The sequence below is a fragment of the Watersipora subatra genome, chromosome 6 (assembly GCF_963576615.1).
Source record: "Watersipora subatra chromosome 6, tzWatSuba1.1, whole genome shotgun sequence".
In the NCBI taxonomy this organism is placed as follows: Eukaryota; Metazoa; Bryozoa; class Gymnolaemata; order Cheilostomatida; family Watersiporidae; genus Watersipora; species Watersipora subatra.
Window position 1 is genome coordinate 48,717,993 of NC_088713.1, and position 23,990 is coordinate 48,741,982.

The following is a 23,990-nucleotide window of genomic DNA, read 5'->3' on the forward strand; positions in this document are numbered from 1 at the left end:
GAGCAACCATAGGGGTGTTTGCTGTATCATTGATAGAAAAACCATAAAGCCATCTATTGTATCATTGATCAGACCAACTAAAGGGTCGACTACTGTATATTTGATCAGACCAGCCATAGGAGTGTCTACTGTATAACTGATGAGACAAACCAAAAGGGTGTCTGCTGGATCATTGATGAGACAGACCATTAGGGCATCTACTGTACTATTAACCAGAATAATCATAAAGGTGTCCACTGTATCATCGAGGATACTGATTGGAAATTGAAAAATTCCTCAGCAATTATTATTCATTAGATTCATGCTGAATAGCTTTCTCTAACTTTTTATAAAGTTTTTCTCTTTACGCTGTTAAAACAATTTTGAGTATTTCACGAATTGCGGAGAATTCATAATTTGATGACTTAGCTGTTTTTATTCGCACGCAATGTTTAGGCACTGAAATCAAAAGCAAACAAGACAATATGTTAGTTTATTTAAATAAAGTAGTTAGGTTACACAGGCAGCAAATGTCACACAAGCAGCACATTTAGATAAATAACAATAGTGGTCAAATCTTGAAAAAACTTTGATTATCATGTGCAAAAAAATTCTAAAAATTTTAAAAACAGGTCCATAGTCAACTATCATTATATTTCAACTCCAATACAAGCCTTGAGCAAAAAGCTAGACCCAATTAACAACAATTGCTTTAGTACAGATTAATTACTGCAAAGAAATACCAGTTAGTGCATAAATACACTTTATAAGCAAAGCCTATTCACATTTCCTTGCCTGGTGCAGATTCAGTGATTAGCAGATTTTAGTAAAATATATAAAACAGGCACCTCTTTATGCGTTGTTCAGTTGCATTTGAAAAACAAATTTGTTCATATCGGAAAGGGGTATCCTTTTCTCCGGCCCGCTGTTCTAAATACGCATCGAGAAGCTCATTGTCAGCAACCGTGAAGTTATTTCTCCAGTCACCAACATTACCTGCAAAAAATTACTTTATTTGTGTAATCAAATTCATACACTATATCAATAAATACAAAATATTCTATGACAACCATTGTTGGGATGAGAAAAAAATACTGCAAGAGAAGCTAACTTCTCTATCAAAGGGATTTGCCTAAACTAAACTTGACGGAATCCTTGTCTGTTGTATGATAGGCTATATCAACCCATCTCAGTTTTTGTATAAAGAGAGGATGCAAAATCGTCTCGAATTCAGGTTATTCGAAGTTTTTTTGTATCCAACAAGCGATGATTGGTTCAGTTGTTAGTGTCAATCCTCTATGATAAATGTTCCTCATTTGTATCCAGCACAATTATATGTTTCCCTAACATCAAGCAGAGCTTCAACCTTTAACCAAAGCTAATGGCTAGAGGTTGGAGCCCTGCTTGAAGTTAGGGAAACATATAATTGTGCTGGATACAAATGAGCAACATTTATCATAGAGGATTGACACTAACAACTGAACCAATAGTCGACTTCCTAGCATTTCAGAATAACTGTACATTTAGTTATTACACCTGCTGATCACTCACGGCACGCCAGACTCCACGGGTACTAGTAATTATAAAACTATGGTACGAGAATGATTGGGGCAGGTGGGAGTATGCCAGGTGTATATGCCAGATGTGACTGGTTTGATTTTTGAACCAAGCAATCTGCTGCGCAACCTCAAAACATGACTTCAAAGTATGGACACAGGTATTATTATAGTAAAAACCAACTACCTGGCCTTCTAGTATGCCATGAGAGATTATCAGGTATGCTGATGAAGCCAAAAGAATAAGTATGTTATAAGTATTCTATCATTCTGAAAGGTGAATGATTAATCAAGATGATTGTGTGTAAACTAAATGTTAGAAGTTAAAATCTTGTGTGGTGCAATCTTTTTCGCATTCTCTTTCTGTGGCTTTTTTAGTGGCAAAATTTTAGTAAGTTTTATCACAAACTACCCTAGGACACTGATATTTCGTTAGTATTTAGTTTTGTGAGTAGCACACGGAATAAAATTTCGCTGCAACTTAATTTCGCGGCTTCGATGAGTGCGAAAATATAGTGATGTGAAAATAAATGCAGTGGAAAAAACAGATTACATTCCTCAGGTCCAGTTTGCTAATAAGAAAAAAATTCAAATTGGGACTAGTTCGTATTTGTAAACCACAGATTGAAATGTGTGGGTGAGATCGGCAATTCAATTTGATCACTTGCTGCCATTCGTTTTTTAGACTATCAATGACGTCTAGGTTCCTCCCCGCTGTGACTTTCACACTCGAATCCCAAGAAGAAGAAAATAGATAGGTAGCAACCAACTTCACAACCAAAACTGTATAACCCTTACGCTGCCATAAACGCATTTATGCGTTTATGGCAGCGTGGGAGCGTTATGGCAGCGTTTATGGCATTTATGCGTTTTTAAGCGGCCACTGCCATAAACGCATTTTTGGACTTTCTCAGCAATTGTCTGGTAACCTGATTTTATTATTTGTTGACCACATAACCCACGGTTTTTAAGTGTTTTATGAAATTGACTCTGTTGTCCGAAGAGTTCTCTATAAAATCAGCCTAAAACAACGAAGCAATTTTAAACTTTTGTTTGAGAATTTCTAATCTAAAAACGAACATTTTTCTGTGAGTTCATTAACTACCCCGCGCGAGTCATAAAACAGGTAATTAGTTGTTGATGACATAATAGCCAATTTAGATTTTTGTGATTATACAGATAATTAAAGTAGAACTTGAAAAAATACTGTATACATATCATGAAACAATATCGGCAATTTCGGTAAAATGGCTGGCACTAGGCCGGTCGCCAATTTGTACATGGTTGGCAGTGGAAGAGATAATGTGGTTAGACCTGATGAGGGTTGATATTGTTTTTGGTTGGTAATAAAATTCATCACTACAATAATTATTGTGCAATTTTATGACTTCACCTTCCAGACTTTCATTCTCATCAGTTACAAATTCGGTGACTAAACTGATATAATCTTAATTTGCTTTGCCATGCTGCTCAGTCGGTGTATTAGCTATAATGAGTTTACCAGAAATTTCCCATTTATCCCAACCACAGACGAAAATTGCCTGCATTTCTAATATGACGATTTTATTGTGGATATCAATGAACAAAGCTATTTAACTTCGCGTTTTCGCTCGCGTTCGTTATGATAGTTTAGTTTCGCTCATTAAATTTTCGCGAGAGGATGATACCGCGAAAACGCGAAAGTTAGATGCCGCGAATACATAAGTGTCCTAGGGTATAATTGATATTGCCATGTTAGGAGTTGTCTTCACGCTTGCACAAAGTACAGTATAGAAAGCAAAGAGCAGACAGCTACCATTATTACCAAATGCACTCTATTTTACTGCTAAACAATTACCAACTCTGGTAAAATATTTTTGTTATAATAAGTTAATTTTAAGTCCTTTCTTCAAAACTTCTGCAAGAAATTGATTAAAATTCCTAACAAACCTTCTATAAGCTCCTTTCCGTATTCCTAATGCACCATTTCATTCAGTTTTTATCCAAGTTAGATAATATAGCACAAGTTTCCACGACAATGACATCCACGACACAGCTTGCTATTTACAATGGAAACACCCTAGAAACAAAAGAGCGCTGCTATAGGCAGGCTAGACTCTGTACAATTTCTATATGAAATAAATGCAGTTGTCTTTAATACAAGCTATTATTATAATTACTCAAAAAAGTTACTAAAAATTAGAATATAAGAATTGCAAGCATACTAATTACACAGTGATCAAGATACATGATCACACAGTAGAAGGTATTAGATGTGCTGGCATACCCCTGTGTACCTTAGAGAGATATGTAACAGCTTACCGTATAGTACCCTATACAAAAACATTGACCACAGATCACAGAGTTAACAGATACTATCAAAGGTTTGCCACTAAAAATTTACAATATCAGGCTATCATTTTGCATGACTTAACAAAAACTAAATTTTCTTTTCACTCATAATTTGCAAAACAATATCGCTGTTTTATTTTCCTTTTCAGATGAACAAAAGGAAAAATTGAGAACATTGACCTAAACTTGTTTTGCTAGTAAATATTTTCGAAATTTCGCCCAAGATATTGCTGATAAATATATTTTATATTTGAGAATGGCTTTCCGCGTTTTGGTAAAACTGCAAATACGATAGCATTTATTCCATTTGTAGCCAGTTTCGCTGAACTCAAAAAACTAGCCACACTTGCGCATGTGCAGAGATCTTGTTAATTTGTAACTTTGTATGCTGACATGACTTGACATGAGTCACACAACCATTGAAATAAAAGTGAACTTGTAACAAAATTGAATTTTGTTGCAAGTCAACCTTTAAAGGTTGACTTGCAACAAATTTCACATTACAGTTATTTGATATCAAAAGATTCACCATGTCTTACTCTGTTGTGTTGTAAGTGCAAAATATATGGGAATGTGATTACAAGCTATTAAATGCTCAAAAATGAAAAGCCGCCACAGATTGGAATCTATTTATTTTTTGACATAGCTACGAAATTTGGTTATCGTCCTGTCACGTATGTTCTCACGTGAATTGAAAGGCCAATACCAAGCTCCATATAAAACTTATCGTAGTACTAGTTTATGACAAACACTTCAGGTGTTACCGAAGACCCCGTATCAAATATAGATCCTGGCTACTTTACAGTTTTTTTTCGGCCTAGTCTAATCGGCAAGTCGTAATTTGATCATGTGACTCAATACTTCGCAAATAATTTTTGCAGCACTTTTCGATTATCACAAGTGACCAACAGGCTCGTCATGATTATCAGACAATGATACGTATTCCTTCGAACAAAGGCTAAAAAATTAAACAAATGTTTACGGTAAGTTATAAGATATCACTGCTAAAAGTGACAGCATTCTAATGACGATAAAACAGACACGTAAGAACAATAGACATAGTTTTATTGAGTGCGTGAAGTATATTTGTGAAAATATTTTGATGAATAGGGTTGCCAAAAAGTGTAAACAGAAACCATTTCTCACAACTACATCACATTTGAGCCGTTTTGGAAAGGGAATCCAAACTACGGCGGTCTAGTGTGGCTGCGACTTTCTGTTCGTTTTTGAGCCTTTAAGAGCTTGTAATCACTTTTCCACATATTTTGCACCTACAGCACAGCAGAGTAAGACATGGTGAATCTTTTCATATCAAATAACGGTAATGTGAATTTTGTTGCAAGTCAACCTTTAAGCTTTATGCCTAAGATGGGTTATGAATGACTTACAGTAAAAATTACCACATATTCGTTTTGCATAGCGATATGGTAGCATTTTGAGCTGTTTTATTTTCGCTTATTTTGTTAGTTGTATTGTTGTTTATTATGTTTATGTGAATAATACATTCATTTTGTTGATTTTATGTAATTGTTATAATAGATGCTTTTGTTTAGGTGGTTGGCATAATAATCCTACTGTTACTCAGTTTAAGGCTACCTTTCGTAAACTTATCAGTAAATTTGGTGCAGAATCAGATGCTAGTAAGAGAGGTAATGTTACTGCTCAAAACGAGGTTCTCACCATACAGGCTACTCCAGAAGTTGATCAGTTTGTGGAACTCAATAATTTCAGATGTCAAATTTTTGTTATAGGTAACAGTATAGTCTGTATAGCTGGCTACATTGTGCAAAAGCTAACGAAAGTGCTGTCATGACATTTGCCGTCAGTTGCTGGTTACCACCAAATCAAGTATCCAGTACTGACATCTCTATACTCTACTCAAGCTACAAAACAATAGAGGATTGGTGCGTCCATCAGACGGTGTCACCAGGATCCTGATCGTTGCAGATCAATACTTTCGTATTAATACAAAGCCAGATCCACTCCATTGTGTGGTGTATTTTATCAGTAGTGTAAGATCTAGTGATGTGTTATGCTTTGGGAAACACCTTACGGATACGCAGATGGCATATCCAACCACTGCGTCATTGATGAAAAACCTGATTCAGTCGTTTTATGATCTCCTACAGCATCATTATGCTAAAATTCTACACACAAACTGCAAGTGCATCTTTGTGGTATACAATACTAAAGTAGTACTTTTTAAAGGCCAGTAACAATGTAATCACTGTAATATTCATCTGCAGCTGTTGTTGTGCTGTTATTCCTAATCTGGTTTAGTTCTAAAAAAACTCTGATGCACCTTGGCTCAATATCCAGTGCTATACAAATCTCCTTTTACACAGTTTCTGTAACGTGTATGTATAAGTTTAATCATCTGATTACACTATTTCCTGCATTTCCTTGTTTGCATTATTTTGATTATCCTCTATTACAACTTTTTTAATTTCCGTTTCGTTGTTGCAGTAGTTCATTCCATCTTTTACAGATACTATATCATACGTATCATACATTCATGGGCTATTATCACTTAAATCTTGAAAACAGTTTTCGTTTTGGCAGCATACCTTATGTGTTGTTTTTATCGAAATACTTCATGTGCTTAGATTTTCCATATGTATTTATGCATGTGTAATATAAATTTTAATATAATGGAACAGTGGTTATTTGCTTGAATATATCATTTGCTGGGGTTATGCATCTGTAATACAACAGTTGGTATGAATAATATGGTCCACGAAAATCTATTTTACATCTACTTATCATTTGATATATCCCACTGCATATGTTATAAATAAACTTTCTTCTATCAGGACACTCTAAACGTTGTGTAGGAGTTTTCATTAACACCTAGCTAGAAAATAACTATTCAACATGTACATTTCTGTCATTTTTCTCTGTTTGTTTACAAATGGATCTAGTGTACGATTAGCTCTCCAATATGGCGCATACGTTACGTATCGCTATCAACGTAAAAGTCACATGATTGCCATTCCAGGGGTTTTAAGTTCAATGCAAAGCACAATCATTAAACCCATCCCATATGATAATCGTTGCCTATCCTGGTGGATTATATCATTGCAATAACTGAACGAGATTGACCTCAGCTAGAATTAGATTTGGCAGGATGAACCTTTTAAAGGGCGTAGTGACACTTTATTCACCTATATTTGTGTTCTCCCACGGGCAGTACAGCAATCATGTTGCATGCGTTAGCATTTTTCATATCAGTTTTTATACTCATCAAAACATCAGAATGAGTCGAGCAAAAAACTATTTTGCACAAAATATATTAAACTAATATAACTTTTACTCATCGCGATCAATATATTCAAAGTTTAAAAAAGAACAAATAATTCAAAAAAAGTGATATTAATTTCTCTTGTGTCAGCATATATTTAAATTGGTTTAATCAGAATCAGTCAAACAAGCTCGACTTTTCGTCAAGCACATGTTAGACCGATAAAATGCTTACCTATCTCAATCGTAATCACCGCAAAGTTTTATAAAAAGTCAAAAATATTTGTCGTTTAAAAAGGGATTGTGGCAAATAGTAAAAATGGCTTCTCCAAGTTGCAGCCCTAAAACCTAGTTACAACCAACTGCATCCCTAAATATTTCATGTATGTTTAATAGAAATCTAATCATTATTTTTATTGTTTGGTAGATAATTTTCTACTGAACCCTTCTCACGAACGGTAATTTAAAATAAAACTGACAATTTTCGAGTTATGAGCAAATTAATAAAACATAACAGCCTTTTATTTAAAATTAATTTGACGACAGGAAGGGGAAACTCTAAAAATAAACTTGCATGGCAGAGTGCCAGATGAAGTGTGATGGTATTTGATAATAATAAACTCAATACTTCACAGACTGCAGCAACAGGTGACAATACCTCATTCAATTACATTCTAGAGACTGATACTGGAGAGAAAGGTTGCCTTATTGAGATACTGCGCAACTTGGAGAAACCTTAGAGGTAGCTTTAGAGTCTTGTCCCCTTGCTAGATAATACTAAAATGGGAACATGTGTGTATTATGTAACAACTTAGCATCTATCCACTCTCTATGTTACTAAAACTACCTAATTTTAGTTATCTAAACAGCATTATGGGTAATATTTGTTGTTCAGTCCGTAACTCGATATCACATAATCTGTGAACTTACCTAACAAATTCCCCCAATCCTCCCACCTCCAGCTAATAGTCAATCACCTATTTAGTTGACTGTTTCTTCTCAGGCAAGATGACCACCAGAGATACTTCCGACATGTGAGTGCAGGACTCCTCAGGTATGTCTATCAACAATATAATAGCAGTGAGAAAGATACATGTAACCATATGCATGTATAACAATAATCTTGAGTGTGACCATATGACAATCTCTCACAGCATACTGAGCTGCCAGGGCACTAGTCTTTACTATAATAATAGTCATGCATGTCTGTCCCGAGCCAAGCTAAGATATTGGGGAAAACTCTAGCATCGTACAATATTAGAGCTCCCTATGTACGGCGTAGCATACCAGCCCCTACCTGCCGTGATATCTACATGCATCCACTTATCTTAGAACAGTTGTGATCACATATATCTGTGCTTTATTGACACCCCTGACTATTTTCCATGGCTTGCAGAACTGTCAGAACACTAGTATCAACAATGGCTATAACCATAAAAAATATATTCGTATACCATGACACTCCATTTTTTAACCCTTCCCCTATACTATATAACGGTGAAATCGATGTGACGTTCAAATAGAGGCTGGCATTGTATTTTTCAGAAAACTAGTAAAAAATTTAGAATGGGAAATTTAACCCATTTATGGGTGAAGCGAATGTAGTCTAAATTTTTCACACTCCTTCGGGTGAAGCAACATTAATCCCTTTAGATGCAATAAATTTGCTCTCTGGAATGAAAGGATGAAGGTACAGTGCGTTCTCGAGCTTTGATGACCCTGTTATATGTTGTTTTCACCCTACGTTGTGAAAAATGATGAATATGGCTCTCCATACAAATTTTTTTTGCCATATGACATCAAAAAAAATTATCTGAGTTCAAATTTGGCCGCTGGTGTGCTGATTACGTCGAAATAACAAATATGTCGATACGCTAATCACAAAAGTTTCTCTAACAATGAATGAAAGAGATATGTTGCCCAATCTTGCTCAGTTTAGCGTTATTTGTTATTTTGAAAACAAACCAGAAAGAAAAACCAAAACCAAAGAGAAATAGAAGATAAAAGTTTATCCGGTGAAAATGTTGAAGTGCAGTAAAATAGTAAACAAAACATACTAAAACTTAGCTTTAAGTATAATGTGTTTAGTAAGCTAAATTCATTTAGATTAAAGGCTTATGTTATACTTCTGTCTTAAAGGTAAACACTCCATAAGGTACGTAGTGCACATAGTACATTGTAGCATTACATGTTATTACAGATCACAACCATTTAACGCAGTAAAGTTACTGTGGATAACTATAGTTACTAAGATTATTATATTATTTTGTTACTAATTCTTAATAGGCAAAATACAATTATTGATAACAATATGAACAAGAACCAAGCTAACAAGAAGAGATAAATTTACTACTTGACTTCCTGTTCAACAGACCTGCTTATAGATACAATCAAATAGACTCTGAAAATGACTGTCAGTCACTCAAATTGCATGAATATAGAATAGGAACTTTAAATGTAAACATTACAAAGCAATTTTAATCCCATGACAGTGCCTATAGAAATATTTCTATCGTTTGACTAAAGGGTGCCTACTAGGGATGACATTTGTCGTATAAAAAGGTGTTATCAACTATCGTTGGAGTTTTCCCACCGATAGCGATAGTATCAAATTATCAATGAGCAGACAGAGTTCACCGATAGTTATGGCATGACTTGGCAGCTGGTAAAACTATCGTATTATCGAGAAGATTACTCCAAATTCACAATACATTTTAGTGCCATATTTTTGTAAAACTCTAGTAGCCAGACGACCCCACGTGCTTGAAAAGATCGAGGATTGTGAGAAGGGATGGACAGAGCCGTATAGTTTCACAGAGTCCCGCATCAAAAACCAGAAACAAAAACGCTTGATTCCAAACAAACCCGATCGACATACTGATCTCGAATGGAAAATTCATACCTCGCTCTAAATACCACTCATTTTTGCATTTACTTTACGGTTTTACAAAAAGTTATTAGTAGCTTTTTATAGCAAACTTGTCTTCTTTCAAGTGGTGTATGATACAACAATCAATTTTAAAGTGACTGTCAATGGGGAGTAATTTTTGTCGGTTAATTTGCGGTCTCACCATTATAACTTATATAAATATAGTAGGTGTGGCCTGTTTGTTTGGAATTGAGCGAGCTCCCATATAGGCTTCTGCTGGTCGCGGGACTCTGTAAAACTATACAGCTCTGGGGGTGAAAAAAAGAAAATCTGCCGGAAAAACAACAACAAACTATCTGCAAAACTATCGGATTTTATTCTTTTTATTATCCTATAACGATATATAATTTCCAGATGTTTCGATGAGCCAAAAATAATCAACATATTCATATTGAGAAGACAACTATCGACTCTCAAATTTGACTATCGAGCTATCGTGCAACCCTAGTGTCTACCTAAGCCTTTGTATGTATCTGATTAATATGATTAGACCTCATACTATTTGATGTTCAGAGCAAGTACAGCAATATGTAAGTACAAGAGGGTAAACCATCCAATTTTATGTACCACATGTTATGGTGTTTAAAAGCACATGACAGCCCAAGAGCCATAGTCCTAAAAATACTTGATCCGCAGCCAGCCAGAGCACACATATGGAGAGTTTAGACAACTGTTATGGGCTTCTGTTGAAGGCATATCACAAATGAGTTTGAATGACATTGTCAGACAAATAGGGTTGAAAGCAGAGACTTTCTAATGCAGGCCAACATACAGGTATTGTATACGTATAATAAGATAACAGACAGAACTTATACCACAAGAAGACAACTCTAGCTTTCATAAATGAAACATTATTGCATGAACATAAATGGCGTAATGGTGCAAAACACTAAGCAAGTCAATTGAAAGAATAATAGCCTAAGAACATATGTACGGGTTGAGGGGATCGAGTCTGTATGTTGAGATTGAAGATGTGTTAGTGGTACTGAGTCTGTATACTTATTTACATGATGAGAACTTATTACCATCAGAACAAATATGTAGCCAGAGACAGTATTAAATACACTGATTCCTAGCAGACATCAGCCATTTACACGTAAGTATACCCGGGAACTAAGATGTCTTACTTTATTAGAAATATAGATTACATGTGGGTGCTGAATTGAATAGGTAGATAGGTAATGAAGTTCTTTGAAGGTAATGAAGCTTTGTGTACTGTTACTACTGGGCAGTATGCATTATAAATGCAGTACAACTGGTACAACACAATAATTTGTTCCAGTAACGTAAACGCTACTGAAACCAATTATTTATGTTGTAGGAGCAGGTACCGTACTATCAGTAACAGCATACTTGTTGGACTGAGAGGTGAAGGAGGGAGCATATGCATTGCCTGGTGAGTATGTCTAGGAATCATGGCAAGTAATGCAGGTATTTGCTGATAGTAACCTGAAAGCATCTGTCAGCAGTGGTGACATGACAAGCTAAGCAGGTGGCACTTAACCAGCAGGTACTGCGGGTGAATAGAGATCAGCTGAATTATAATGTAAAGAAAGGCTAGGATAATATTGAATGGTCTACATATTTAATGTTTAGTGTGTTGCGTCAGTTCGTGTTCTGAACGTTTTAATAAGTTTCAGATATACTTCAGATTGAACTTATAAAAAGTATTCATATGCATTTCAGTAGGGATCTTTTTTATAACTTTGACATTCATCCTCCACAGTAGACTCCCAGAGTTATAGCTGCAGAGTTATAGAGTTATAGCACACACAAATAATTACAATAACATCACATAGCATGAGATTCATTAAACATCTGAGTATGAAAATGAGCCAGAAATCATCATCACGATGGTTTGAAATGACAGAACAGGGGTGTGATATGATTGGTGCATGAAATAACAGGGCTACCACATGACAGGCCAAGTGCCTGACAAGACACATGCATTACATAACACACTCACCACAGGACAAGTGCATGACATAAAAAATGTAAAAGAAGACAAGTGAATAACAAAGGGCTGGTGCATGAAACGACAAGTGCATGACAGGACAAGTGCATAACATGTTAGGTGCATGAAGTGACAAGTGAATGACACAACAAGTACATGACAGGACAAGGCATGACAGGGTAAGTGCAAGACATGATAAGTGCAAGACATGACAGAACAAGTTAAGGAGATCCACTAAGCAATCGGAATTGCTTGCAATACTCACTGATGGGCTGTTGGGGAAGTCTAGAAGAGTGTGTTTGCCAGTGTACTTAAGAAGGACTTGTGTTTCTCGTGGTTGGGCAGACAACTGCTCGAGGTATATAACAACCAAGCATCTCAGGCTTTCCACCTGCACAAACAAACTCATTTCAAACGCGTAAAAAGCTCCACAAAATGTAAAAAGGTATTATGATTCTGATCATTCTGAACTGTGAATCTCAGCATTTTCGTTTTTTTTATTGTTTGTTAGATGATTTTGAGGGTCAAGTGCATTTAAAAGGCACGATGAAGGGTGCAAACTGTGCAGGTAGGTCTACACACATAGCCTACTGTGGTAAAACATCAAGTATAAAAATAATATTCATTTAAAGGGACCTCTTGACTATCTTGACCTCATCAGGATATTTACCCATTGAATAGTTCTGTTGAATATATCAGCTGTGAAGGTTAGTTATCACAGTTCAGGATTTAAAACATTATCTATGTTCATATTGAGATTTGTTTACGCATGTCAGTGAAAGGCATCGTGTGTGTAACCAATGTATTGGCTAAAGGCTCTCTGGACCAACATGTTGATCTACCTGCCACAGAAATGAATGTTTATGATTGCATTAAAAAGTTTATTTTTAAAGACCCTAACAGCAAATAAATTTAATTGATTTTTTGTGTGAGCATATTCTTTTGCAATATTTTTGAATAACGATGATAAAACACTTTCCACAACAGCTGCATAACTAGACATAGATATTCTTACTTGTGATAAATATGTGAAGGTCCCCGATGTCAATTGAAACTGTTCATACCTCATTCTATTCAAGATTAGCTGACAATGAAAAATCAATCAGCTGCCAAATTACATCTTGTGTCTATGAAAATGAAGACATGCAAGAATTTGACAATAAGAGCAGCCCAGAAACACCCCATGTCATGTTCAGTATATGATACAAGCGAGGAAACAAGCAGAAAATAAAAATATAAACCTGTTTCAATTAAGTTGACAGTTTCTCTATTTCTTCTCAATCTTCCTTCCAACCTGGATTAGGAAAATCCCCAAAATCACCTCCCGTAGATCAGTGATAAAACAGTTGATAGACAATATTAGAAAAGTGATTAATTAAACAAGCTAAAATTGCATGCAAGTTACTGTTACAAATTGTTACAAATTACAAAAGTTAAAAATCGCATACAAGCTAATGTGCCATACTAAATTTGAACCTTGCAAGACATACATAGAGACTAACATTTAAAGTTTGTTGCTTTCTTTTGTAATTATACACAGTATGAGATGGAGTGGTATAAGGTGATATGGTATAAGATGGCATGACATAAGATGGTATGGTATAGAATGGTGTTGCATAAAATGGTATGGTATGAGATATTTTGAAGTTACAAGAGCTGGCATGGCAAGATATGGCATGGCAAGATACCGCATGGTATGAGATGGCATGGTATGAGATGGCATGGTATGAGGTGGCATGGTATGAGATGACATGGTATGAGATGGCATGGTATGAGATGGCATGGTATGAGATGGCATGGTATGAGATGGCATGGTATGAGATGGCATGGTATGAGATGGCATGGTATGAGATGGCATGGTATGAGATGGCATGGTATGAGATGGCATGGTATGAGATGGCATGGTATGAGATGGCATGGTATGAGATGGCATGGGATGAGGTGGCATGGTATGAGATGACTTGGTATGAGATGGCATGGTATGAGACGGCATGGTATGAGACGGCATGGTATGAGAGGGCATGGTATGAGACGGCATGGTATGAGACGGCATGGTATGAGACGGCATGGTATGAGACGGCATGGTATGAGACGGCATGGTATGAGACGGCATGGTATGAGACGGCATGGTATGAGACGGCATAGTATGAGATGGCATGGTAGGAGGTGGCATGGTAGGAGGTGGTATGAAATGGCATATCAAACAACGAGAACAAGTATGGTCCTAAGTGTGGGCCAAAATATGCTATCCTGTGTGATTTTTGTGTGCAAAGTTTGTTTTAGTTAATCATATCTTAACTATGAGGGCCTTAAAACTTATCAAATCGGCAAGTGAAAATCATTTTCTTAAATAAAAATTTCTAACATTCGGCAAACCTTTAAAAAAATTTCAACCTCCTTAAGCAATAATATCTGGCTTTTAGAAAGCTGCAAGCTAACCAGTGTATCAACTACTGAGTGTTTCACTGTGAACCATAGTCTAACATCTGACAATAAACATGAACCATTCATTGAGGTGGGAGACAAAGTGCAATCTTGCTTTATTCTAGTAAGAATTCAGCTGACAGTTACTGCAAAATTATTTCACTGATGTCAAGAAGGCACAGACTGCAATAAATAAAAAGTTCTGCAATATAATATAGTAAAGGATCCAAAATCCTTATATTATTGAACTGATGGGTGATACATGAGATGAAATAAATTGTGTAACAATTGGTACACATCTGCTCACCTTGTGGCTGGTTTGAGAAGGATGTATAAAACTCAGCTTATCTCGGAAAATGATCTCCAGCAACACGTATTATAGCTTCAATCACCTTGTCTATTGATCGGAGACTGCTCGGGCAAATCTCAATGGTGATTGGCCCTGCTTCTGCAAGAAAGCATATAATTGGCTAGCTACTTTGTTAATGCTCAGTTCTCATACTTATACAAAGCCTTTACAGGTATTGTGATAGAAACATACTACTCATATATAATCTCTTATTCTTAGGAGGGTGTAAAATTAACTGCTGTGTTTAATACGAGTTATTTTTATTAAAAACCTAAAGAGAATGTGCAATGGCTGCCCAACACAGTATAAGTACAACTAAAAAGACATCATGTTTTTCATATTGATGACAGGGTTCCCTCGTTCATCACAGTCAATGGGAACCTGCACCCTCACGATAAGGAAAAATCTGCTAAGTAATCTCATCTCTATATGTACTTTTGATGACATTTTTAATAATATCAATATTTATTAACCTCGTTTTGACCAATAAAAAAGTCAAATTATAATGCTATTGATACTGTATAAGTGTAAATTCATTCCCTCCTTTGACACAGACAGAGTTTTTTTCAATCTAATAAAAACATTCCATACTATTTTGTCACAGCCGGAGTTTCTTTTTTCATATGTTCATTAGATGCTTTTGGAGGTCAAGGGCACTTGGAAAATGTGACGAAGTGGATGCGCAACTAGTTTGCAGGTTTACACTTCACAAATTATGGCAGGAAAAACTGAACCACGACAACTGCTATCACAGTGATGCTCATTGGGAGATTTTACTGGGTCAGAGTATGAGAGAGACTTATGTATTTTAGTTATTTAGTTCTATTTTATTTTGAAAGTGAATATATTTATTCATGGAGTAATGTCCACAAAAGCATAGCTGCAAACTAGCATAATCTATTTTTCAACCCTCCCCTTGTTATAATTTTGAATTAAATATTTTTATTCAAGAAGTACTGAGGCCAAAAAGCAGAATCATGAAGTAAAGAGGGAATAACTACTATGAATCACAACTCAGTGATTAAAAATGTCCTCAGATATGTCAAATAGCATAGATTTAGCACAAGGCTATAGATAAACAACAACTAGGAGTCATCCTTTCAATATTGCCTTTGGTGGTTAGTAAGTAACATGCTAACTACTATTATGTAGATTAAGTGATGACCAGTAAATGGATACAGTGAAAACTGTTTAACCCTCACCTAACACACTTGATATACATTGTAGCCTGCAAGTCACAAACAATGACCAGGATCTCAAGCTAGGTTTCGTAACCTAACTTCATAAATTAATATTTACTAGTACCTGTAAATGTAATAATAATATACATGTATCTGACAAAAGGTAAGTCAATAAAACTTTCCTTTATAAAAATGCTCTCTTGAATCATAAAATCAACTTTTAGTCTAAATTACTAATATATTTCATATTTAATAATTTCAATTTTGTATTTCATCTGTGATGCGGAGAACCGCATGTCCGGTTCGCGACAAGAAAGGTGGATAGCGGCATCTTAACTGCGAGAACGAGAGAGGTAGGACGCAAGAACCAGGTACGTTAGATGGTGTCAAGAGTGGCGACTACAAGGAAAATCAGTAACTCAACGATAATAGTAGCGATAATAATCAAATTATTAGGCAATAGCGAATAATTGATGATTAGAGAGAGAATTTGCGAGGATAATAGTTGAAGAAACAAAAACAAATTATAAGTTATACAATAGTGAAGGATTAAGGATAATAACTTGAAAAATGAGCGACAGACACAATAATAGTATTTTTGGGAAGGGGGCTAAGACACCCAAACTGAGACTAGAAACAGGAGCCGAATTGAAAGGATGGAGGAGATTTATTAAGAGATTTGAGATAGCGATTGTGTCGGCAGGATTAAAAAGAAAGGAACACACCAGAGTGACAAGAAAAGTAGAATCAGAAGAATACGATTTAGAACAAAAGATGGCAGCGTTTCTGTTGGACTGCATGGGAGAGAAGGGGTTTGATATTTTTGAAACATGGGAGATAGAGGTCGACGCCATGCAATACGACAACATTAAAGAAAAATTTGACGATTGTTTTTCTGAGAAGGAAAATATAGTAGCAACGAGACACAGATTATTTACTATGAAACAGGATAATTGTGAAGATTTATGCAGGTTTATAGATAGAATAGAAAGGGCAGCAAAACAATGCAGGCTGGAGGAGTTAGAGAAAGATGTAATACTGCAGGTTTTGATAATGGGTATGAATGCTGATAAAATGAGAAAAGAGTTGTTACTTAAGAAGAATATCACCCTAGAGAAGGCAAGAGCTAGGTGCAGTCAGTACGAGTCGGCCACAATAGCAGCGGGGATAATAACAACAAGGGAAAAAGAAACGATAGATCAAGTAATAGGAGAAGAAGACGATGAGTTAATACAAAGGATAGGAGGTAGAGCTGACGGAGGAGCAAGAAACAAAGGTAATATCGGTACAGGGAGATCAGGAGTACAATGCTATACATGCGATAGATTCGGAGACATCTCAAAAGATTGCTTCAGAAATAGAGGAACTGGGTATAATAGAGGATACAGGGGACGAAACTTAACCAGGGGGGCAGGCACTCAAAGAAAAAATGATGAAAGGTCACCTATCACATGCTATGCTTTCTCGGGAACAGGACATATGGCAAGAAGCTGACCTAACCGGCAAACAGATAAGAAAATAAGCATGGTTGAAAATAATGCATCGGAATATTCAGAAGATTCATTATGACTAAAAGAGAAATTAAAAAGATTTAAAGCAGCCAATGACTTCCTAATCAGCTTGAAAACTAAAAACAAAGCATAAACTTCGAGATAGACACAGGAGCTTATGTAACAGTTATGAGGGAAGCAACAGCAAGGAGGATAAACTGCAAGATTGAACCAACTAAACGAGTACTGAAAGAGGCAGATGGCAAGAGGTTAGAGACAGTAGGCAAGTCAAAAATTGAGTTGCTCTCAAAGAGAGGACAAAGAATAATAGCGAGGATCAGTGTTATGAAAGGAAACAGTAGTAATATGTTAGGGAAACCGGAAATAATAAAGTTAGGGCTAGTTAAGACAATTCAAAAAGTGACTAGGATAGAGGACGAGACGGCAAATAAATACCCAAATTTGTTCAAAGAGCTTGGAACACTACCAGACGTGTTCCGGATAAATTTAAGGGAAGATTCGACACCGGTGTGTCTCCAAGTGCCAAGGAGGTTGCCTTAAGGTCTGAAGGAAGCAACCAAACAGGAAATAGCAAGGATGGAAAAATTAGGAGTAATAAAGAAAATAGAGAAACCAACAAAGTGGTGTCTAGGAATGGTAGTAGCGCCAAAGAGTAAGGGAAAGGTCCGAATTTTTGTTGATCTGACACAACTAAACAAGAGTGTGCTCAGAGAAAATTTCCCACTGCCGACATTGGAAGAAACAATAGCCGAGCTAGAGGACAGCGTCATTTTTAGCAAAATGAATGCTAATTCAGGATTTTGGCAGACCGAATTTGCGGAAGAGTCACAAGAGCTTACTACATTCATTACACCATTTGGTAGGTATAAGTTTCAGCGAATGCCGTTCGGTATTTCGGCAGCTCCAGAATTTTTCCAACGCCAAGTGAGTAAGATAATAGGACAACAACAAGGAGTTGTTTGTATGATGGATGACATTCTGGTAGTAGGAAAGAACAAAGAAGAACACGACATAAGGCTTCACGAAGTGCTAGACAAGCTTAATAGAGCAGGGTTGACACTTAATAGTGATAAATGTCAGTTTGGAGTTGACGAAGTCATGTTTTTAGGTCATATCCTAATCAAAGAAGGAATTCGGATAGATCCAGAAAAAGAAAAAGCAATCAAGGAGATGCCAGCACCTATAGACAGGAAGAGTTTGAGAAGGTTCTTGGCGATAGTGAACTATTTAGGAAGGTTCAGTCCCTTGTTAGCAGAAGTGGAAAGACCATTGAGACTAATAGACAAAAACAATGCAGCATGGTGTAGGAATGAGTAACAGCAGAAGGGCTTCGAAAAGATTAAGGAGATCATCTCTACAACACCAGTCTTGACTTTATTTGATAATAGTAGTAAACACCGGATAACAGCAGATGCAGGTAAACATACATTGGGAGCAGCTTTGCTGCAGATGAATAGAGAAGGGAGATGGCAACCAGTAGCCTATGCCTCAAGAAAAATGAGTGAAGCAGAGCAAAAGTATGGACAAATAGAGAAGGATGCACTGGCCGTAGCGTGGGCATGTGACAAATTCGATTTCTACTTGGCGGGGAGAGACTTTGAAGTTGAGACTGATCATAAGCCACTGGTTCCGCTGTTGGAAAATAAAGATCTGTCAGACTTGCCATTAAGGATCCAAAGATTTAAGATGAGGATGATGAGATACAGATATGATATTTTCCACACACCAGGATATAAGATGTTTCTGGCTGACCTGTTATCAAGACCAGCATCAAAAAGAGAGGAAATAAAATTACAAAGAGTGGAAGACCATGCTAGTAGGATAGTAGCAGCAATAGAGGATGTTCTAATAGAAAAAATTAAAGGGTACGCAGAAACAGATAAAACGTATCAGACAGTGATGAAAGGAATAGAAACATGATGGGAATATGCAATATGCGGCGAGGCAAAAAAGTTGAAGGAAAAGAAGGATGAGCTCAGTGTGGTGAATGGAATGATTATGTGGAACGCCAGGGTTTACATACCTATTAATATGAGAAAGGAAATAATGGAAAAACTCCATAGTGGACATCAGGGCCAGGTCAAGACGTACCGAAGGTGTCAAGATTTAGTGTGGTGGCCAGGGATTAGAAAGGAGATAATAGAGATGGTGGAACGCTGTGAGGCATGTATAAAAAATAGAAAGGTATCACATGAGCCGATGAGTAACACTCTCTTACCAGAGAAACCTTGGCAAGAGATCGGAACAAACTTGTTCGAAGGAAGGCGCTACGTTATTTTCATGGACTACTACTCGAAATGGATAGAGGTAGTTCAGATGAATAATCAAACAGGAAGAGAATTGGCGTTGAAATTCGCAGGAATAATAGCAAGGTTGGGAGCCCCATTACAAGTACGTAGCGATAACGGAACATGTTACAACTCACCCGAATGGAGGGAAATTTTGAAAAGGTACAACATAATAGGAGAAACTAGTAGTCCTAGATACCCTGAAAGTAATAGCTTAGCAGAGAGAGCGGTAGGGATAATAAAAGGTTTGTGGAGGAAAAAGGACAAGAACTTGGCCTTGCTAGCCTATAGAACTACCCTACTGGAAAGTGGAAATAGATGAGTTAATGTATAATAGAAGAATTCGAAATGAGTTACCAGGACAGCACTTAGTCATACCCAATCTCGGACAATTCAAAGAAAGAGAAAGACACCTCAAAGAAAGACAGAAAAGCAATTCTGATAGGGTAAAGAGGCCAAAGAGATTGTCCGTATTAAAAGAAGGGGATAGAGTATGGGTGGAAATAAACCACGAAGATGAAGGGAGAGAGGCAACAGTTATTAAGGAGGCTTTAGAACCAAATAGCTTCTGGGTGGCTATGAACGGAAGAAGAGTAAGAAGGAATAGGAAACATCTGAGATTATTATTTGAAAAAGCTTCGCGCTACATGATAGAGTCTCAGGATAAGGAAGTAGTTAGTAATAGTAAGGAAGGGAATAGAAAGAAAACATTGGTAGGAAATAATAGTAGTAGTAACCCAATAAGAAAGAGTACTAGAGCTAGAATAAATAAACGTGACAATGATTTTGTTTACTCCAAATAACTTTTGTTGTAGACACTTAGACTACTATAACCAAAGTTGGATTCAATAGAAAAGGCTCAAAGTAAAAGAAAGGCTTGACAATAGAAAGTGAGGAGGTTAACAGCGCGGATAATAGAAAGGGTTTAATAGAAAGAGAAAGAGCGAAGGAATAATAAAGATGGATGACTACACAATAGTCGGGAACAGCGTAGCTCACTACATCACGCCACCAGTATGGGTGAAAAAAATTGCCTTAGGAGGAGCCATCCTGGAGGAGTTGCTGTACAGGTGTGGAATCCCCGGGATAAAGATTATCATTTCCGGAGTTCCCGACATCATGAGCCGAAAAGATAACGCCGTGGATGGGGACAAGGTTTCTAGGTACGAGCAGACCCTGAGAAGGGCAGCAAATAGACCGGGAGTGATCCTTTGCTCCTTTTACCCCTCTACCAGAGTGCCAGCTGCGCAGTACGGCGTTATAGGTCGCATAAATAGGCTCATTTGTATCCTCAACTCCAACAAGAAGGAGGGCACGCCGAACTTGTGCACCCGCCTTTTTGGAAGAGGTCAGGATGGCCTGCTTTTTTTTAATAAAGAACATTTGAAAGACAAAGTCCACCCTAACGAACCCTGGGCGAGGGTGTTATCTGAGACTATGTCTAGATACATAGCGACCAGGAGAAGGGGTGCGATGGACTTGAGGGAATGTCTGTATCGGCCTCCAAAGAGAGAGAGACACTAGGGCAGGAACAGAAAGGGGAAACAAGAGAAAGGAGATTAATAGGGAGAGGTTGGATAGAGATGGACGTTCAGAGGAAAGGAACGTTGAAGCTGCGAGGGAAACCCAAGAGAGAGAAGGTAGTCAACAGGAGGAAGAGAGCATATGGAGGAGAAAAGAAAGAGAGGTGATAGAAAGAGCAAGACAAGATAGAGAACAAAAGAAAGGTGAAATAAGAATAAGGTTCGAAAGCGAAATGGCAGCAGTGGAAAGAGAATATGAAAGAGATGTGGTAAGAGCTAGAGAAGATAGGCAAATAGCTGAAAGAGCTATTGAAAGAGAAAGAGTCAAGAGGCAAGATGCAGAAAGGGTTAACAGGGAGGAAAAGAGACAACAAGAAATCAGAAGGATAGATAGAGAGACAAGGGAGAGAAAGTCACCAGTTAGGCAGCGGAGAGTTCGTTTTGCTGAACAACCAGAAATAAGAAACAGAGACATCCGGCTAGATGTCCCTACTCTTCGGGAGTATATGAAATAGAAGGAATGAATGGGAACAATAGTCAGGGCTTAAGGATAAGGTAATAGTTTCAGAGAACAATAGAGTGGATAATAGACAGGGCAAAAAACAAAAGATAGAGAGAAGGGAGAGAAAGGGAGATGTGATGCGGTGAACCGGATGTCCGGTTCGCGACAAGAACGGGGGATAGCGGCATCTTAACTGCGAGAACGAGAGAGTTAGAACGCAAGAACCAGGTACGTTAGAAGGCAAATTTCTAAGCCTAGAAGGCAAGTGTCAAGTATAAACAAATCATCATTTTTCAAACGTTGTTTCCATATGCTTTTTCTGTCATAAAATGCAGAGAATAAAAAATCTGCACAATTAATCTGAACTGCTAAAGAAGTTCTCGATTATCACAGGCGTTAGTGTCAATATAACAAACTGAATGTCATGAGATCAAGTCCCGTGAAAAGCAATCATTTACCCTGACCTTTAACCCTGACCTCAGACATACAGACACAGATTTTACTATAGTAAAAACTGCAGCATTTTTGCACCTATGGTATTGTAAAATCTTTTGCAGATTCCTTTTAATTGTGAGACATTCAAAATTGGCATCCATATGGCACACAGATACTTCCGATGCATCGACAAACCCAAAAGCACTCAATGCATAGAATATAATAAGGTATATATTTCCATGTTATCACATAACTCAACACAATCAAACAGAATGACAATGTGCTTGCCTAGAGAGCAATCACAACTTGGCAGATAGTTGAGGCTAGCAACTCTGCAGGCGACTAAGTGCAGGCAACTCTCAAACTGGCACAGATAGACTTGTTAGTTAATTATGGAGTTGATTAAAATAACAAAAGGAGTCTTATATGCACCTATCAGCTAGCTCAGCAATCCTTAGCAGTGACTCTTTGAGTGATGTCAGGTTGGCGAGGTGGTTGGCCTGCCCTATGACTATGAGGAACTCTGAAATGCTTTATTTGAATGACTAGAGGGGGTAGCTTTTGTATGATTAACTGTATCTTTTGCTTAAAGTGCTATGAATAAAGTAACCATCAAATGTGGAAATGACTCAGGAAAACTGCACTATAGAATCTTCTAGACTAATTGTGATTATGTGGGGTCAAAGTGGGCTATTGAAATCTAGCAATTACAAAATACTATCTCACACTGATGTTGAACTGCTGAATGACGGTAATTGTAACACTTCACAATTGTTTAGCAGCATGCTACTCAAATCTGCAACACTCAGTTTAGAAGTGTGAAGTTCTACCACTTGGCCATCTTTAGTATAATAAAAATGATAGTCCGATAACAAATACTTGATATTCCAAGATGGTAACACATTTTCATGCAAAGAGTGTTACATTCCGGTAACACATTAAAGATGAACACTTATGAAATCTACTAAAGTATTGTGTAAGTTCATATTTAAGGACAATTGTTCTCAATGAACATGTTTATGGATTTGTGTTGACAATGAAAAAAATTCTGAGCAACATCAAATTTAATCCTAGTATTTAAAAAGAGAAATATAGTTCATGTACCCTAATAGCTTATCAAGACTGAGTATAAAGTTTAGGTCAAGCATTACGACTCAGCTTTATATAAAATTAAGAATGTTTTTGGGTTCCCAAGGAGTACCACATTGTGTATAAAACAAATATATCATAGATCTTCATGCAAACTCATAACCTTGGAGTTATTCTCTACACACCACATACAATGATTAGCAATCAACGAGGTAATTAAACCACTCTATTAGTTGAAGGATAGTTAGTGAGTTAACAACAGACAATATTAGCAGCATTCACCAAACACACTTGCTATACAACAGGTGGTCGGCTACTTTAATCTATTTATAATAGATTATGACAACGACCTCACGTCATGGTTTGTAAATAATATGATGAGGCACACAAATGCACCGTTGATAAGCTTTTACCATTGTTTTTAACATACCATCATGTTTCATCTTCATCATTCCATAAACTATCTTAACTCTTATACAATTATCAAGTGGGTGATTACCATGAAAGCATATCAACTATGCCAAACAAATCCAAAAGCACCCTAGCTTATTTCGGCATGGCCTTCTATTATGATAGTTCAGTTACAAATCAAAATATATCCCTCCTATGAGGTGCATTGTAAATGACAATAAACAATTTGCAATATAATCAACCTGGTGATATTAACTCACTCGGTTACGTACCCTGGGTCAAAACTAA

At 36.9% G+C, this 23,990-nt stretch overlaps 2 long non-coding RNA genes across 2 annotated transcripts in view; one reads left to right on the forward strand and one right to left on the reverse strand.

Moving 5' to 3' along the window:
• LOC137399008 (uncharacterized) overlaps positions 1–23,990 on the forward strand; it is a 520,862-nt gene that overhangs the window by 108,740 nt on the left and 388,132 nt on the right. The window lies entirely within an intron of this gene.
• Positions 3,465–12,363, reverse strand: LOC137399016 (uncharacterized). The gene is made up of 3 exons (XR_010979120.1): positions 12,255–12,363; positions 8,037–8,166; positions 3,465–3,594 (listed from the first exon to the last, which is right to left on the reverse strand). It is a non-coding gene; the product is annotated as an uncharacterized lncRNA (long non-coding RNA).